The sequence below is a fragment of the Staurois parvus genome, unplaced genomic scaffold (assembly GCF_062004578.1).
Source record: "Staurois parvus isolate SC_StPar_1 unplaced genomic scaffold, SC_StPar_1.0 ptg000210l, whole genome shotgun sequence".
NCBI classification, from domain to species: domain Eukaryota; kingdom Metazoa; phylum Chordata; class Amphibia; order Anura; family Ranidae; genus Staurois; species Staurois parvus.
Window position 1 is genome coordinate 1652537 of NW_028318006.1, and position 19633 is coordinate 1672169.

The window sequence follows — 19633 nt, forward strand, 5'->3', positions numbered from 1 at the left end:
CCCTCTGTGCTCCTCCTGTCCCACTGCCCCTCACCTGTCCCTCTGTGCTCCTCATGTCCCACTGCCCCTCACCTGTCCCTTTGCACTCCTCCTGTCCCGCTGCCCCGCTCCTGTCCCATGACCCCTGTCATGCTGCCCCCCACCTGTCCCTCTGTGCTCCTCCTGTCCCACTGCCCCTCACCTATCCTTCTGTGCTTCTCCTGTCCCGCTGCCCCAATCCTGTCCTATGCCCCCGTCACGCTGCCCCCTACCTATCCCTCTGAGCTCCTCCTGTCCCACTGCCACTTGCCTGTCCCTCTGCGCTCCTCCTGTCCCATTGCCCCTCACTTGTCCCAAGTGGGCCTCCGGGCCTCCCACTGACACCAATGAATGGGCACTATTCCTCTCACTGATACCAATGATGGGGCACTTCCTCCCACTGACAGCAAATATGGGGCACTATTCCACCCACTGACACCAATGATGGGACACTATTTCTCCTACTGACACTAATGATGGGGCACTATTCCTCCCACTGATACCAATGATGGGGCACTATTCCTTCCACTGGCACCAATGATGGATCACCTATTCATCCCACTGATACCAATGATGGGGCACTATTCCTCCCCCTGACACCAATGATGGGGCACGATTCCTCCCACTGACACCAATGATGGGGCACTATTCCGCCCCCTGACACCAATGATGGGGCACGATTCCTCCCACTGACACCAATGATGGGGCACTATTCCTCCCACTGACACCAATGATGGGGCACTATTCCTCCCCCTGATACCAATGATGGGGCACTATTCCTCCCACTGACACCAATGATGGGGCACTATTCCTCCCATTGAAACCAATGATGGGGCACTATTCCTCCCACTGACACCAACGATGGGGCACAATTCCTCCCCCTGACACCAATGATGGGGCACGATTCCTCCCACTGACACCAACGATGGGGCACGATTCCTCCCACTGACACCAACAATGGGGCACTATTCCTTCCACTGACACCAATGATGGGGCACTATTCCTCCCCCTGACACCAATGATGGGGCACAATTCCTCCCCCTGACACCAACGATGGGGCACGATTCCTCCCACTGACACCAACGATGGGGCACGATTCCTCCCACTGACACCAACAATGGGGCACTATTCCTTCCACTGACACCAGTGATGGGGCACTATTCCTCCACCACTGACACTAATGATGGGACACCATCATTGGTGTCAGTGGGAAGAATAGTGCCCCATCATTGGTTTCAGTGGGAGGAATAGCGCCCCATCGTTGTCAGTGGGCGGAGCTCTAATAGGAAGAGGTGGATCCTAGAAAAGAAGGGGTGGGGTTCTTAGATAAAAGGGTGGGACAAATTTAGATGCGGGGGGGTGGTGACCGATTTTAGTCTTGCCTAGGGCAGCACAAAACCAAAATACACCACTGTACAGGACACAGGATACAGGTTCAAGCATGGAAATGAATCACAGGCAGAATATTAAGGCACACTTAAGGTAGTTAAGTGAGGGATTATATACCAATTATATACTTTCCCAGTAGCCAGAATCAGGTGAAGCCTAATTACTGGGATCTGCTGGCTGTTGGGAGACACCCGCTGATGGCCACCGCTCTGGGAACCACAGTGCCACCAGCAAGTTATCCAGGGCCTGACAGTCCCCCCCTCCCCTTTATGAGCTGCCTCCAGATTCTCCACTTGGTCTCGAATATAAACGTTCGTGTGAGTGACTCTTGTGCTTGTGAGTGACTCTTGTGCTATATATGTCCAAGAAGGGGAATGTTTCCTTCACAGAATAAGCAGAGGCAGGCTGGGCAGCAGGCACAGGATCAGCAGAGGCAGGTTGGGCAGCAGACAGAGGATCAGCAAAGTCAGCTTAATTAGCTGAAAGAGGATCAGTGTCGTCTGGCTGAGCAGTAGACTGAGGATCAGTGAATTTAAGCTGACTAGCAGGTAGAAGATCAGTGGAGTAAAACAGGACAACAGGCAGAAGATCAGTGGCATCAGACTGGATAGCAGGTGGCATATCAGTGGGGTCAGACTGGACAGTGAACAGCATATCAGAAACATCAGGCTGGGCAGCAGGTGGTATATCAGCAACATTAGGCCGGTTATCGGAAAAGGATAGGTGGCATCTGGCTGGGCAACAGGTGAAGTACCAATGGAGTCAATTTGGATAGCAGGCAAAGGATTAGCAGAGTCAGACTGGATATCAGGGAGTGGATTAGTGGCATCGGACAGGATAGCAGGTGGCATACCAACGACATCAGGCTGAACATCTTAAGTACCTTCCCAGCAGGTGTGGCCAGGTGGAGCTGATTGTTGGAACCTACTGTCTGCTGGGAGACACCTGCTGGTGGACACTACAACTGCAGCTTTCCGCCCAGGGAAGCACAGTGACACCAGCAGGTGAACCAAGGCATGACACCGCATTCCCCTCCAAAAGCCACAGTCACAATGGTTACAGTGACAGTGGTCATATCTTTAGAGGGAGGTAAATCAACCATAAAGTCCATTGAAATTGCCCCCCATGGTCTTGATGGAACAGGGAGTAACTGGTGCAACCCCAAAGGAGAATCTCTGGGTGTCTTATTGCTTGAACAGGTCAGGCACAAGGCCACAAAGCGTTGTAACCAGGCCACCAAAAGGAATGTGATAAAAGTTCTTCTGTCTTCAGAACCCCAGATGACCAGCAAGTTTTAAGTCATGAACCAACCTGAGGGTTTCAACCTGAGCAGATTCAGGTACATATAGATGAGGTCTCTTGAATCCAAAAGCCATTCTTATAAGCCAGGTTAATGTCTTTAGTTGGATGATTAAGAAGTGAGTCATTATTATACCCCTGTTTTAGAAGATTCAAGATTGCCCTAGAACTTGTGGCACCTAGGGAATTATTTTGAGGCAGGATAGTGCATTAGGAGTTGTTTTTCTGGAAAGGTCCAGACAACATCCTTGATAAGGCACAATAGAAACATAACATTTCTGAACATCTCTCTTTCTCCTGAGGAAAATTGGATCTCCTAATAGCATCAACCTGCATTGGTTCGGTAGTGTTAGAATCCAGAAAAACTTTTGAATCCCTCTGAACAAATTGACTAGCAGAGAAATGAATGCCTCTGTTACTTCCAAGTATTCCCAGTCTCTCTTCCTTCCTGTAAGCCTCGAATCAATTTTAATACATCTCCTAGATTGTAAGCTCTAATGAGCAGGGCCCTCTGTTTCCTTTTGTAGCAAATTGTATTGTAACTGTTATGTCTACCTTATATTTGTAAAGCGCTGCACAAACTTTTGGTGTTATATAAATCCTGTAGAATAATAATAATAATAATTGGATGACTGCCTTAAGATCAGGAGTCTGCTCTGGCAAGCTCATCTTTTACCTGTTCAGAAAGCCCTTAGCGGAACATATTTTTTTGCACTGTTCCAGGCAGTATCTGAGATCCAACGTCAGAATTCAGCTGTGTAATCAGCAGCAGAAAGTCTACCAATAGCACAGTGGTTAAGATCATCAAAAACCTGATTTACAGTGGTCACAAAAGTCTTATAATTATTTGGAGTGGTGCTGTTTTGTTTTATATGTGACAATGATTAAGGAAACTTCCATAATGATGATGGTCTCCATTGAACTTGAGTGGTAGAGGCATACTTGCATTAGTATCTCTGAAACGTGAGTCCTGCAATTGTCTATGCAGATCAAGGATGTCCTCTTGTAGCCCTTTCACTTAAATGTTTAAATCCGGAAAGCTTTTCCTGGAAGTTAAAACCAAATGCTTGCAACTCAGTCATTTGCTGCATGAGGGGTGCCACAACAGCTGCTGCAATTGCCTCCATGTTTTGGGCCAGATTATTCTGTCACGGTCTAGAGTCAGGCTAGTAGGCCAGTAGCTGTAGTAATAGTGAGGCACCCACCTACCAGCTGGATAAGAACAGAAGCAGGTCACTCTGGCGGATCACATAGGATCACCTGCGGTGTGGAGTTTAAGTACTTACCGTTGTTAACCAGAGTTCCTAATGGTGGAGATGGGTTTTGCTGCATGTTAGTTCCAGGTCATGGCCCTCAGGAATGCCCCACCAGGAGGTGAGGAAGCTGGGGTCCCGTAGCAGATATAGCAAGTAGGAATAAGCAGCAGTGTAGTCAATAAACAAGCCAAAGGAAACAGGTGTCTACATATTTCTTGATAGTATCTTTACATTACAGGAGCCCCCACTGATATACAAAGTGTGACATTTTCCTATAACTAGCCTTTCTCCCACTTGGAAACAAAGGAAGCCCTTCACATAATCACGCAGCAGAGAGGTGCAAGAGACAGTGGGACAGGTATCCATTACCAAGGAAAAGTTTAAAACTGCATATCAAAAAATAGACAGAAGAAAACATCACAAAGAGTCATGTGTAAGCATGAGGGTGTTGGATTTTTACTTGCAGTAAAAATGTAACCACAAACACATGGTAACTGATGTAAAGTAAGCATTAGCTGAAAAATATGACACCAAAAGACAGGCGGAACTTTAAACTGCAGCTTAAATCCCCTTTTGAGGTTTACTAGAGAAATGTACGTTTTGTGTTTGGTTTCAGTAACAAAGTGCAGGATGTTCAGCATTTCAAAGGTAACATAGAAAGTCAAACTATTTCTTTGCATAAAAGCTTTACTAATGCTTTACAAATGGTGTAGTAATATTACACTCCAGCTGAAAAATGCATTTTGACCATTGCCAGGTTTTTCTTTACTTTATCTAAAATAAAATCCATATCAGATTTAAATAATTTCAGTATTGCACCCTCCCAGTTTTCTCCACCAACCAATCCAATAGGATTGGAGAAGAGAAACACTTGAGTGTTTCATGTGTGGATACATGGAAATAAAAGAAGAAGTGATTATAAAACATACTCAAAGATATTTCCATCTGTTATTTATGTTGTTTTAAATGGATTTGAGAGACTTTTACAATGTCAAAACATGTTTTCTGTCTGGAGCATAATACTAATATTACTGCTCATGGTTTGTAATGCTAATCTTCCTTGAAAGTAATTAATTACTGACATGTAAGCATGCAGTTAAAGCGGAGTCCCACCCAAAAGTGGAAGCTCCGCTTGCCTCTTTCCCCCCTCCACTGCTATAGTTGGCACTTTTTTTTGGGGGGGGGGGGCGGATACCTGGTTTTGACAGGTACCTGCTCCCACTTCCGGCTCAGTTCGCAGGGGCGAAGTGAGACAGAAGTTCAGCCCCCCTCCTTTCTCCTGCAGTCTTTTGGGACACTTCACAGGTCCCAGAAGACTGCCAGACCAATCAGGATGCACAGCACGACTTGCGCATGTGCAGTGGGCACCCGACTGTGAAGCCACAAGCTGTCACAGCTGGGTGCCCACAGTTGAGATGCCAGCGTCAGGGAGAGAAGGGACGGCGTGGGTGAGCACATCGCTGGACCCTGGGACATGTGAGTGTGTGTTTAATAAAAGTCAGCAGCTACAGTTTTTGTAGCTGCTGACTTTTAATAAACACAAAAATGACTGGAACTCCAAGTGTGCAGGGATAATGCACCCCAAGAAAGTCTTGGAGTTCAGCTAATTGCAGGTGAGCTGGTTGGAGTGTTAACGCCGAATATCTCCAAAAGTACAACTACCTTCTAGCTTAGAAAAACCCTTGCCATTGGTCTTGTTCTTTTAAAATGACCCACGGCTTTCTGATACACTACTGGTACTCCTATTCCTGCTTTTTTTTCAAAATGCTGTACTATATCTGAATCTGAATTCCATGGAAATTAAAAAAAACTGCCTTTGTAGTGGGGCTCCTGCAAGATTGGAATATTTATTTTGCCTATGGTACCATTTAAAATGCACTTTAACTTACTTTAACATTTGTTCCCACAATTTCCTCCTCTCCATTCAACCATGACCCAAATCTGCTTCTATTCGGCACTGTTACTTTCATCACATATAATGTAGGACAAGCAGGAAGAAGGGAGAAAGAGGGGAGTGATTGCTACAGGGGGCGTGAAGGTCAAGATAAGAAAAAGTGCTATTTAACCACCTCCTGTCCGCCCTATAGCAGAAATACTGCTACAGTGCGGCACGGGTGGGCAAAATCACGTATATATACGTAATTTTGCATTTCTGGGTAGGGAGCACATGCGTGCCCTACCCACATCGCCATTTGGGGCCGCGCCTGTCAATCACCTGATCCCAGCCCGTGATTACTCACCAGCGCCCAGTGATTACCAAGGATCTCTGACTGGGAAGAGAACTGTAAACAAAGCAGTTCTCCTCCCTGTCAGCTTGTGCACACTGCTTTGCATGGCCATACAAAGCAGTGTGCTTACAGTGAAGCACAAACACACAGCCCCATAGTAACACACATCCAGCACACAGGTAACCCTTTGATCGCCCCTCATGTTAACCCCTTCCTGCCCAGTGACATTAGTACAGTGTCAGTGCTTTTTTTTTTAGCACTGATCACTGTATTGGTTTCAGTGACACCAAGGCAGTCCCCCCCCCCCCATGTTAGAATGCCCGCCGCAGTCCTGCTATAAGTCGCTGCCATTACTAGTAAAAATTAAAATAAAAATTCCAGTATATATACTGCCATTTGTAAACGCTATAACTTTCACGTAAACCACTTTATTACCATGTACTGGGATTTTGTTTAGCAAAGACGTAGCAGAATACATTTTGGGGTAAATTTATGACAAAATTTGATTTTTAAAATTTTTTTACTGGACATGTTTAATAGCAAAAAGTCAAAAATATTGTTTTTTTTCTCAAAATTGTCAGTCTTTTTTTTTAAAGCGCAAAAAATAAAAAACGCACAAGCAATCAAATACCACCGAAAGAAAGCTTAATTCGTGGGAATAAAAGAATATTTCATTTGGGTTCCGCATTGCATGACTGCTTAATTGTCAGTTAAAGTAACGCAGCACCGTAACACAAACAATGGCCTGGTCAGGAAGGTGAGGTAAATCCTCAGGAGGGCAAGTGGTTAATGGTACCCCAGGCAAAAATGAGCATTTAACCCTTACAAGGGTAGTCTTCTGATGTACCCAAATTGAGCTTTAAACTGAATGAAGCATGCTGTAAGAGCAGAAATAGGAGTACCAGTGATTTAACAGTAAGCTTAGGGCCATTTTTAAAACAAGATCAACGCCAAGTCTTTCTATTGGAAGCTAGCTCTCCTTTTGGGCTAAACTTTTTAGTACGTTTCCCAAAAAACTATTGTGTGCAATCTCTTTGCTTGTAGTAGCTACTTTTATAATTCAAAATAAATAAAACAATGAGAATTTTAGATAGAATGCAAATTATTCTTGTAAGAGCAGACCTTAGAACTCAAGTACACAGACAGTGCTGCCCATAAGAGATATAAAAAAAAAGCAGGGGATCCAAACCAAGAATTGAAGAAACCCCACAACATTTTATACAACAGTGTTAAGCAAAGTAAGTGAAAAGCTGGGAGAAACTTCCTCCCTGCAATTCACCAACTCCTTCCAGGCATCCTTTCTCAGCACTAACGTTTACAATAAAATAGCCGTCCCCACAGAAGAATATGGTGCAGACAAATGCGCTGGGACATGAAGTCCATGGGTAGCGAGTAAACTACAGGGAGAGAAGAAATTTTACTGGAGGGTTACCAGACAGGGACATGCCAGTGGTATGTCAACTCATAGAATATACTTACCTTCCCAAACACTGTTGTTTAAAGGGGAACTTCACCTAAAAGGGGAAGTTCCAATAATCCTCACCTTCCCCCTTTCTTTATTGTAAACTTGTTTTTGGGGGGGACAGGTACCTAGTTTTGAAAGGTACCGCTCCCACTTTCACTGGGATTGCCAATGCGATCCAGGTGGAAGTTCAGCCTCTACCTTCCCCGGCCACAAACTTCAGGACACGTCACTGGTCTAGGAGACTGGGGGACCATGCAGATAGCGCAGCATGTCTTGGGCATGCGCAGTGGAGAGTGAGCTGTGAAGCCACAGGAAGTTACAGCTGGTTTCCAACAGTCAACGTGGTGGCGCTGGGGACCCAAAGAACAGTGAAGATCCAGTCCAGGTGAAGACAGTGCTGGATCCCTGGGCTGGTATGTGTCTTTCTATTAAAAGTCAGTAGCTGCAGTATTCATAGCTGTGACGTTTAATGTTTTTAAAGCTGACTGAAGTTCCTCTTTTTGCTTTGTGGAGTTCCCCTCTAGCAATAATAAATAAATAATTGTAACTGCAATGTGTTAAAATAACCATATTGGTTGGGGGAATTACCCGCACTTTTAAATTCCTGCCAGTTAGATTACAACTAAAAGGATGATAGCAAAATAGTTAGTAACCTTTTTTCTGCAACAGCAAAGTCTATTTAAAGCTCTAAAAATGTTAATACATCAAAAGACTTACCAGGCTTCTATGTACATATGTGCAGGTGACACGTATAAACAAGTGACCCTCTTTTTCATCAAACCTTCCAGAAACAGTGCTAACTGCTGCACCATAGCTTCCTGCTATTCTTTAAGAATGTCATCTAGTTTGTTAGTGCTTACAGCTATTACTGGACTGCCCCTCCTACAAGACGAAATGAAAAATGTACTCAAGGTGTGCAGTGCTTGTTCTCTCTTCATATAGAGGAATATTAAATTACAGCAAACAATTCCTACAGTAATAAGAGCTTCTATTTATTAAGAAGGAAGTTAATGTCACAGTACTCAAGTCTCCAGAGTGATGAATAGTATGACTACACATCTATTTTATGTATGCTCATTCATTTGACAAATTTGAACTACTGCAATGTAATCCAAGTTTGCTTTTCCACTTTTACAAATGTTAGAAATAGTGAAGTGTATGTGTATTTTTCAACACGGCTAAATGTGACACTTTTTTTAGTGAAACTCTACATATGAGCTATAATTAGTTGTCTTTGTTTGGGGTGTTTGACAACAGTGCAAAGGGCAATAGTATATGTTAGCACTAAAAACAAAACAAAACCAAAGGACTGTTGAGCAATCAGCACTTATAAATCCAAACCAATCATTACCATAAAGCAAACCTTGACAGAAAAGAGATATATAAAAATATTGTTAAATTCTTCACTGAAAATTCCTAAGTGTATAAATAGAGGTAAAAAGGTGTGAGCATTTATAAATTCATCTGTGAAAGTTCATAAAAGAGTTCAACTTCCCAGCACACTTCTGAATCCCAATAGTATCAGTAGGTGCTAGTCTCCACCATGAAGAATAAAGGACAGACTCTTATCTGCTATGGTGGACCTCTCAATTATAAAAGGTCTAACCAGGCTAGCTCCCTTTTTTGAAAGCCAGGATCAGTTGCAATGGAGGATCCATGCTCTTCAATCCATAAGGGTCAACTTAAGAAGAATATATTTTGTTTTAGCCATAAAAAAATATAAGACACCAACAATAGTGCTCACTGTGTCTTATAATGTTTAACATAGTATCAGTAGGTGCTAGTCTCCACCATGTAGAATAAAGGACAGACTCTTATCTGCTATGGTGGACCTCTTAATTATAAATGGTCCAACCAGGCTAGCTCCCTTTTTTGAAAACTAGGATCAGTTGCAATGGAGGATCCATGCTCTTCAATCCATAAGGGTCAACTTAAGAAGAATATATTTTGTTTCCGGCCATAAAAAAATATAAGATGGGGCGTGTCCAAGATGGCGACCGGAGCGGCTGCCTGATCTGGAGCTCCGGCGCCTTGGATCTTAATCCGTTGTCATCCGGGCAGCAGTGGTACTGTGCAGGGCACCGGAGGCTGCTGTGGTGTCCCCTGAGTCTGGGAGAGGGGATCTGGGCTGTATTGCCCCTCTCCGCGATCGCGGACGTCTGCGGCTGCAGTGCCTCGGTTTAAACTTCGCTGCCATCCGGGCGTCAGCGAGCTCATCCGGGGCACGGGGGGGCTTCTCCACTATCCTCTGCATTTGGGAGAGGGGAGCCGGACTGTATTGCCCCTCTCCGCAATGGTGGAAGTCTGCGGCTTGGTATGACTGCAGAGCCTCGGCACAAAATCTGCGGCCATCCAGGCAGAGGTGGACCCATCCGGGGCATCGGAGGCACCTCATCTTCTCTTACATCTGGGAGAGGGGCGCTGGATCTTATTTCCCCCCTCTGAGGCGGCAGAGGCCTGCGGCCTAGTGCGGCCTGCTCCATCCAGCCCTGATCCTATCCCATCCGGATCACAGTGAGTACAGGTGGCATAGGGGCGGGCGGGTGCTGGTCATCTGGTCCCCCTCCAACGTTCGGGGGTCCGTAGCTCCCACTCTCAAGTCCAGGGGCTCCCCCCCCATGAATGAAATCCCTGCTGGGCCCGGAGGTTTGTTGTGTCCTGCGTGCTGGGCTCCCTACATTTATCTTGGAGGACCCTGGAGCCGGTCTATAGTGAACTCTGTGGCGCATAAATTCCTTGGCCCTGTCAAATCCTATGGTGGGAGTTGGAGCCAGCTTTTGGATCCTTGGCCTTGTTAGGGGAACCTGTTGCCGCCTGTGTCCACTTTGCATCTCCACAGCTTAATAATAATTTTTACAATATAAAGATCTTGCTGATGTGCCTGACCGCAGCCATGTAACTATCATCATATACCTGCTTAAGGCGTTATAGGTCTCCTGGGGTTATTATCTTCCTTGACTATCTAATCTTCAGCTGCTCACCCCCAAGGGACTTCCTGTATGCCATCCACCAAGAAAAAAAGTAGGGGAAAAGCTCAAAAGTCCCTTACGACATACCTACTTAAAACGCACGAGATTTGCAGCATGTCTCAAGATAATACAGAATGAGCATCCCCATCCGATTCCACGCAGGATACCGTAGTTCTTCCATTAACTCAGGACAATGAATGTGCACAGCAACTTACAAAGGGGGACTTGGAATCTTGCCTGGAAACTATGTACACTAAGCTAGCTGCTAAATTCTAATCAGAGCTCCACAAGAGCACAAATGTTTTATCCCAGGAACTAGCGGCATTGGGCTCCAGAACCGACCACTTAGAAACCAAACATGATGAACTCAGCCTGGCTTTTGGTGAGCTTTCCAGAGATCATGATCATTTACAAACAGCCTTTGAACAACTGCAGGCACAGGTTGAGGATCTTGATAATCGTAACCGCAGGAATAATTTGCGAGTCAGAGGAGTCCCGGAGTCTGTGAATGACCTTTCAAAAGCCATGACCAAGCTATTCCAATCACTCCAGGTCCTTTGCTTGTGATCGCATTCATAGAGCCCTGCGCCCAAAACCTTCTAATGATAAACCGCCTTGCGACATTGTCCTTTGTATGAAGGATTTCCTGATCAAAGAAAATATACTCAGGGCTGCCCGCAATACCCCAACAATCACTTTAGAAGGTTCAACTTTGCTAATATTCCAAGATGTTTCTCTGGCTACGTTGGAGAGACTCAGAAAAATGAAGGAAATTACATCCACCCTTTTTTCAGCTCGTATCCGCTACAAATGGGGCTTCCCCTTCAAGTTGATAGTCCCCCACAATGGTAGCACATACACAGCCACATCTTTCCCTGAGGGCCAAGATATTCTGGCCAAATTAGGCCTGGTGGATGCTCCTTCTCCTCGATGCCCTCCTTCCACTCCTCGGGTATCTCCAATATGGCATACTCCATCTCCAAGAAGAGAACAAAGGAGAGTCAGACAAGAACCAGGATGAACCGGGATAAAAGGATCTTGCTTGTTTGTATCTCATACATCCTTTGGATGTTTTTTTTGGTCACTGCTGAGATATCTCTATATTTCTGAATATTATGTTTGCGGTTTTTTTTTATATATATGGATGTGTTAAAGTTTAACCTTTATTACACCGCCCGTATGTTAATGATTTTGCAACTCTTGGACACGTGACCCCACCCTGCCGCCTGGCATGGACGGAGAGGTCACCGCCCAATTGTGGGGTGGCGGCTCTGGTTTCCATGATTTACGGCGACAGGGTTTGAGCCCGATTGGCCCTTTGATGTTCGATTTTTCTGTTTTTTCAGGTATGGCAAATGGCCTACCTGATCCATGTTTCTTAGCTATCCTCTTAATTGTAGGAGCTTTTAAAGTTTCACCTCTATTGCCTTATATCTTTCCTTTTTTCAAAGCTTTAGTACATGATATTGGTTTTGTACTGGTTTGTGGATGTCCCGGCACCCATATTGGGGTCTGGATGTTCCCCAAATTGGTACTACAGACTATAGATATGTTTGTTATAGATCTGCAGGTTCTAATACCTAGCCAAATAGTTCTAGGAGATGTCTTTTCAATGTGTACTTTTATGCGGATAGCTATTATTTTCGTATGCCAAGGTAATTCAATGTATCTCGCATAATGTCCAGGGTTTCAATTCACCAAATAAGCGCAAAACAGCCTTTCTACAATATAAGCGATTAGGGGCTAAAATTATTTTACTACAGGAAACCCATTTTGCAGCTGCAAAACACCCAACATATTTTCATAAATCCTATAAGCAGGTGTATTACACCTTACATTCCTTTAAAAGTAATTTTGCATAATTCATTCCCCTTTGAGGTTCAACATGTGTATCGTGATCCGGACAGTAGGTTTATCATTCTTAAAGGCACCCTTTCGGGTCGTGAACTTACGATCGCTAATATCTATGCACCTAATTCGGCACAAGCTTCCATTTTTTTCAATTTTTTAACATTCTGGACAGGTTTTTATCCCTCCATCTATTGGTGGGTGGTGATTTTAACCTGGTAGCAAACCCTCTTTTGGACCGTAGCTCCCCCTCGCAATCTTCCCAGGTTTTCCCAAAATCCCTTACTAAAAAACTGGAAGCCCTCCAGTTGGTTGACTCCTGGAGGGCACATAATGTGGGAGCCAGGGATTATTCATTTTAATCTCACCCACATGATTCTTATGCTAGATTAGACTATATCTACTGTACCCCTATTTTGCTAGCTAATTCTAGGAAAGCTTGCAATCAATTGAGCCCCTGGTCAGATCACAATATTATAGCCTTATCTATCACGTTTATAGGGTTGGCACCTACCCCCTACTCTTGGAGACTTAATGATTCTATGCTCACTGATATTAACTCTCGCCAAGAGGTGGTTACTTCTATTCAGGAATATTTTCAGTCTAACTCTACTCCTGAAATATCCCCAGCCACACTATGGGTAGCTCAAAAGGCGGACCTACGTGGCCGCCTTATCTCTATGCCTTCATCCAGAAATAGAAAACGATGGCAGCAAATTCTACAATTTACCCGAGAATTAGAAGCACATTATAGAAGTCACATTGGTAATCCATCACTTCTTAATAAACTGTTTTTGTCTCAAAAGCGTTTAGAATTGAATACTCTGCTTTCTCAAAAGACTGAAAAAGCTCTCCGCTGGTCGAAGGCCTCGTTCTTGTTGTTCAAGGAAATTGAATCACTCTTTGCGCCCCCCACATATTTATAAGTTACGCACTAACTCTGGCGCTTCGTCTCTTCCTCGAGAGGTTTTGGGTATTTTTGAAAATTTTTATTATAACCTATTAGCTCCTCCATAGCCGAATTCTGTTCCATTATCTAACTCATGGTTGGATTCTATACCCCTCCCTGCTCTTACACCCTCTCAGATAGCCTCCCTTAATGCTCCCTGTACTTTGGAGGAAATAATTTGTGCGATTAGCGCGCTAAAAAGCTCTTCTGCACCGGGCCCTGACGGATTTACCGCTAATTATTATAAACATTTTGCTTCTATGTTGGCTCCCTGTTTGATAACTTTATTTAATGATGTTTTGCAGGGAGGTAAATTCCCTGAGGAGATGCTATTGGCTAATATGACTTTAATACCCAAACACCTGAAAGACCACGATTTACCACAAAACTATAGACCAATTTCAGTAATGAATAACGATTTGAAAATATTTAGCCGTATTTTGGCAGACATGTTGGCCCCTATTATTTCCTCTTTGGTCTCTCTGGACCAGTCAGGTTTTATTCCAGACAGATTTATTACTGATAACATTTGCCTCACACTAAATGTTATTCAAGATGCCAATTTACATTCTAAAGAGGTTTTGTTGGTGAGTCTGGACATAAACAAGGCCTTTGACAGTGTTCTTTGGCCTTATTTATTTTCCTTGCTGCAGAAAATGGGCTTCAGTAACGAGTTTTTGGCTGGTATACACGCCCTATATGACTCTCCTAAAACGAGAATAAGGCTTCCTGGCTGTAATTCTGATTTTTTTACATTGGGTAGAGGTACCCGTCAGGGCTGTCCTCTTTCACCCCTTTTATTTGCGCTGGTGTTGGAGCCTTTGGCAATAGCAATCAGATCACATTCGGATATTTCTGGCTACCCATTATTAATTTCACATTTCAAAATATGCATGTACACTGATGATGTTATGCTTTTCCTTACCAATCCGTTAACTTTATTGCCTAATTTATGTGCCGCATTGAACGATTTTGCTATGGCATCAGGTCTTACTGGCAATTTTACCAAATTGGTGATTATGCCTGTTAATGTTCCTGATTCCCTAAGTGCATTTCTCAGTAGTTCTTTTCCATTTCGCTGGGTCACAGATCGGATCTCCTATTTGGGTATTAATCTCACTCCTCGATATTCGGATATGTTTGCTGCTAATTATCCACCATGTGTATCACGTCTCTCTACTCTATTGAAGATTTGGCATGGTTACCCTATTTCCTTTCTGGGTAGAGTAACGGCAGTTAAAATGAATATCTTGCCTAAACTACTTTATCTTTTTAGAGCACTTCCAGTTCCGGTCTCGAAAACATTTTTGGAACACTTTCAGCGGACTATTAATAACTTTATCTGGGGTAATAAACGTCCACGTTTTACTTCATCTGTTTTGTACCGCTCGCAACGGACAGGAGGTCTCGGTCTTCCCAATTTTTGGCTATATTATCTCTCAGCTTGTTTCGAGCAATTATCACAATGGGCAACTGTTAACTCTCAGATCCCGTGGATCAAGTTTGAATCTCAGTCTATACGCCCATATTATTTACAGGGTATTTTGTGGTCCAAAATCTCCCCTCGATTGCTTACTTTTCATAACTCCATAGTGACCCATTCACTGACACTTTGGTCCAAATACAAATTTAAATTAAATCTAGTTTCTTCTATTCCTCCAGGTGTTTCATTTTTTGGTGATCCTACTTTTATTACAGCTTTTTCTTCCCCTCAAACGTTTCGTTGGTGGTATAATCGATCTTTTAATACATTATCTGTTTTTAAAAGAGGAGGATCTTATATTACTTTTAATATGCTGTGTGTGCTTTTTGAAGTTCCTCTTCGTGAGTACCATCGTTACCGACAGATTAGCCTTTTTTTTAATTCACATTTTGGCCTTATACCCTCTTCTCCAATTTCATTTTTGAACGTATCAGCGTGACTCTCCTAGGGGTAGGGGTCTTATTTCTGATCTTTATCACCAATTTTTGATCTGTTTTTCTCCTACACCCCCTTTATATAGACAAAGATGGGAAGAGGATAGTGGTATCACTTTTTCAGATGAGGACTGGGATTCCATGGTGGATAACATATGTAAGTGTTGTAGATCTCTTTCTGTTCGTGAGACGGCCCTTAAGGTTTTAACCATCAAGACTACATGTATTGTTCCCTCAAACGTCCCCTTTATGTTTCCGGGGCTGTGGCCTCACAGGTACTTTGGTTCATGTGTTCTGGGATTGCCCGACCATATCTTTGATTTGGCGCAAGATATCAGAGGTGGCTACCTCATTGGTGGATTTCCCAGTACGTTTGTCTATACAGACCTGTTTGTTGGGGGCTCATATCCCGGGGGGTCTCTGATGCCATTATGAGATTGATACATACTATTTGTATTGACACTTTATGGGCTATTGCCTTACATTGGAAATCCAATACTGTACCCTTAGCCTCCGTTTTACACAGAGTTGATGCTGTGATGCTCATGGAACGTATTCGTTATACCTTACTGGATATGATGCACTTATTTGCTAATAAATGGAAATCCTGGAGGGACTATAGACATTTATTGCATGATTAGCAACATTCCATGTGAAGATTGACTGGCATATACAGTACTGTTGACAGATGTATCATTCAACCTATTTTACCGTCTACGTTATTCATGTACTTGCAATCTACTCTTTTCTATTTCCTCTCTTTCTTATATTAATATACTTTTCTGTATTGTACTTTTCAAAAGTGCCTTGTTTTTGCTGTAAGTATCACTTGAAACTGTACTGTTGTTTTACAGTCTATTTTTGCAAAATAAAACCGTTTGTAAAGAAAAAAAAAATATAAGACACCAACAGTATTGCTCACTGTGTCTTATAATGGCCAACATTTTTTAATTGTTAAAAAACAGAAACAAGAGGTATTAAAGTATTGTCAACAGAAAAGACCACGAAGTCCGATCTATACGATGGCCTCAGCCGTGGTGCTGGCCACGCCCTCTGCCGCATTTTACCCGCCCACCGGGGGCTTGATCACAGAGGAGGGTGGGGCAAAACGCATCAGAGGGCGTGGCTGGCTCAACGGCCGAGGCTACCCCATAGATCTGACTTCACGAGCGGATAAAGCGGCGTCTTTTCTGTTGACGATACCTCAAGATCACTGGAAGCATGTTTGGATGTCGCTCCCCCTTCTCTTGCCAGTGATTTCAGACTGTTGCCCAGCTTGGAGTGGTGCCAGTAAGCCTCATGAAGAGGCTTTAAAGTGTTACTAAACCCGAATGATGAAAAACTCTCAGTGAATGCTATATAACAGAGTGTGCATATTCAGAAAGCCACTAAAGAATTATTTTTGTGTAGAATGAAATACCTGCTTGATCCTGTCTTCAGCTGTTCCTCCCATCTTCTCTGTGTCTCCACTGCAGCCTGAGATTGTGTAGGACAGCTGTTGTCATCTACTGAGTATGCTTCAGTTTCACTTCCCTTCTCAGTTCCTTTCTGCATTTTTTTTTTTTGCTGCACCTGTGCAGGCCACATGACTATAGAGTCACAATGTAGGCATATACAAATGGTAAATTACAGCCCACTCCCTTCCTCCTCCTCCTCCAGGTCCTCCTATTGTAAACACTATGGGGGTTCAATATAGTATGCAGTTGATTACATTCACTAAGAAACTCACAAAAATCATAGTTTTAATAACAATAAGTATTAAATATACCAAATGTAATTACTAATACCTATAAAGTGAAAAAAGAACCTTGGTTGCAGATGCTGTCTAAACAAAATCTAGCAGGAGACCTGAGAAGAGGAGGATTGGGACTGATCTGTGCCAATCCACTGCACAGAGCAGATAACCATGACATGTTTGTTTTCTAAAAAAAAATGCACATTTTATAGGTCTTAAATTTACACTTCTTTAGAATAAATGCCCCTTTTGTGAATTTGCTGCAGTATTGGCTTTTGTTTTCCATGTAAACACTGAACGTATTTGGTTTGGAGGGAGCCCCGGAGAAGGAGGAAGTTTAATTGTGTGATATTGAGCCCTGTGATATGTGGGCAACTGCTGTGATCAGAGTATATTGGCGTGTAGGATTGGATGCATGTGAAATTTGACACACGGGTTTATTTACTAAAGCTGGAGAGTCCAAAATCAGACTCCCTTCTGCATAGAAACCAATCAGCTTCCAGGTTTCATTGCCAAAGCTTCATTGAACAAGCTGAGGTTAGAAGCTGATTGGTTTCTATGCAGAAGGGAGTCTGATTTTGGACTCTCCAGCTTTAGTAAATAAACCCCACAGGGTCATTTCAGTTGCACTTTCAGTCACTGATAAATGTGAGCATACTTTTATAAATTCTATTCCATTTATTGAAACTTTATTACGTTATCTATTTCTCTTTTTTTTCTTTTTTTCACAGGGATTTGAATGCAGGAAAGCTTTCAGGAATGGAGGAGGGCGGGATCAATATGTGACTGAAGGATTTGTGTATTTGGTATGAGCAGCTGGAATGATGAGAAAAAAAGGTTCGGGTGTGCAGCAGCATGGCATGCACTTACATGTATTCTTTACAACATTGTGTGAATGTGAGCTTACTACATTACAGGGTTTTTTTTTGTTTTGGTTATAACTTTCTGGAGATGAAGAGAAGGATACCAATGTAAAAACAAGACACAATCTTTGTTTTGGAATACAAGCTTTATTTGACCCACACACATTTGGAGTAATATAATCTGGAGAGGGCTTAACCTTTCAGAATACATAGGAAGATATATTTTCCAAGAATTGGGATTGTGTCAAGGACTTCTTTTTAAAGAATATGTAAACCTAACATTTTCTATTCCTGATATGTGTCTGCTGTACCATGTACTTATATGAAAAAGTATCCTGTTCCCTTTGTATTGCTTCATTTTTGTGATATCTCTGGTGTTCCTGCAAGTCCCTCTGCTTTCCTATTAAAAACTGACTAAATTAGGCAGGAGAGCATGGTGTGGTCAGTTCTCTAGCTATGCTGGGAACCCAGCCTGCTCTCCTCCAATGATCAGATTTGTGTGGACATGCCCCCCCCAGCCATTTACTGGGAAGATCAGTGTACTACTGTTTCTCCTTCCTGAGCTTCCTATGCAGCTCAGAACAGAGGGTATGTAGTCACTTACTGTACACTCACCGGCCACTTTATTAGGTACACCTTTCTAGTGCCAAGAAAATATCTCCCACGTCATTACACCACCAGTCTGAACCGTTGATACAAGACAGGATGGATCCATGCTTTCATGTTGTTTACGGCAAATTCTGACCCTACCATCTGAATGTCGAAGCAACCAGTCTGTCCATTCTCCTCTAATCTCTGACATTTTCGTCCACACAACTGCCACTCACTGGATATTTTCTCTATTTTGGACCATTCTCTGTAAACCCTAGAGATGGTTGTGTGTGAAAATCCCAGTAGATCAGCAGTTTTTTAAATACTCAGACCAGCCTGTCTGGCTCTAACAACCATGCGAAGTTCAAAGTCACTTAAAACTCCTTTCTTAACCATTCTGATGATCAATTTGAACTTCAGCAAGTTGTCTTCACCACATCTAGATGCCTAAATACATTGAGTGGCTGCCATGTGATTGGCAGCTTAGTAAATGTGATTAGGCTGATTGTGTTACCAAGCAATTGAACAGGTGTTTCCAATAAAGTGGCCAGTGAGTGTTTGTGAACAGGCACCATAGTAAGCAATGTTATTTCACATGTCATGTGAATTGGATGCAGTTCAAACCACATCAAATCTGCATGTATGTGAACCAACAAGGCTATTTTATCTAAAACAACAAATGTGTCATAATCTAAAAGAAAACCGCTAACCAAATCTTAGAATCTCCACAAATAAAATAAATACAAATAAAAAAATTCAAACAAATAATTATTCCACCTAGCTGCAGCAAGCACAAATGTGTTCCCACCCCACTAATGACAATTAGCGAAATACTATGTTGCGCTAGTCAAACACAAATTTCATAAGCGCCCAAATAATTACATGTAAACCCAAATACACATCAGTGCTCCATCCAAAACTGGCTGAATATTCACACACAAATCAACGTGAACAAACAATATTATTATTATTAACTTATATCAAATATATTAAAACAAGAATAGTTTTTAATCCATCTAAAATTTAAATGCTTCACCTTAATACTTTCCCACCTGATCTATAGAAAAATGACAGTTGGGCGAGACATTCGCCGTTCTGATGTCCTC

At 42.9% G+C, this 19633-nt stretch overlaps 1 protein-coding gene across 1 annotated transcript in view; it reads right to left on the bottom strand.

The window, feature by feature from the left end:
• The window catches only part of LOC149461077 (beta-1,3-galactosyltransferase 2-like), a 45233-nt gene extending 36740 nt beyond the window's left edge, over positions 1 to 8493 (bottom strand). Inside the window, exon 1 of the mRNA XM_089678852.1 lies at positions 8373 to 8493. The gene's annotated coding sequence lies outside the window, so the exon portion shown is untranslated. The remainder of the gene's footprint in view (positions 1 to 8372) is intronic.
• Between the last annotated feature and the right edge of the window lie 11140 nt (positions 8494 to 19633).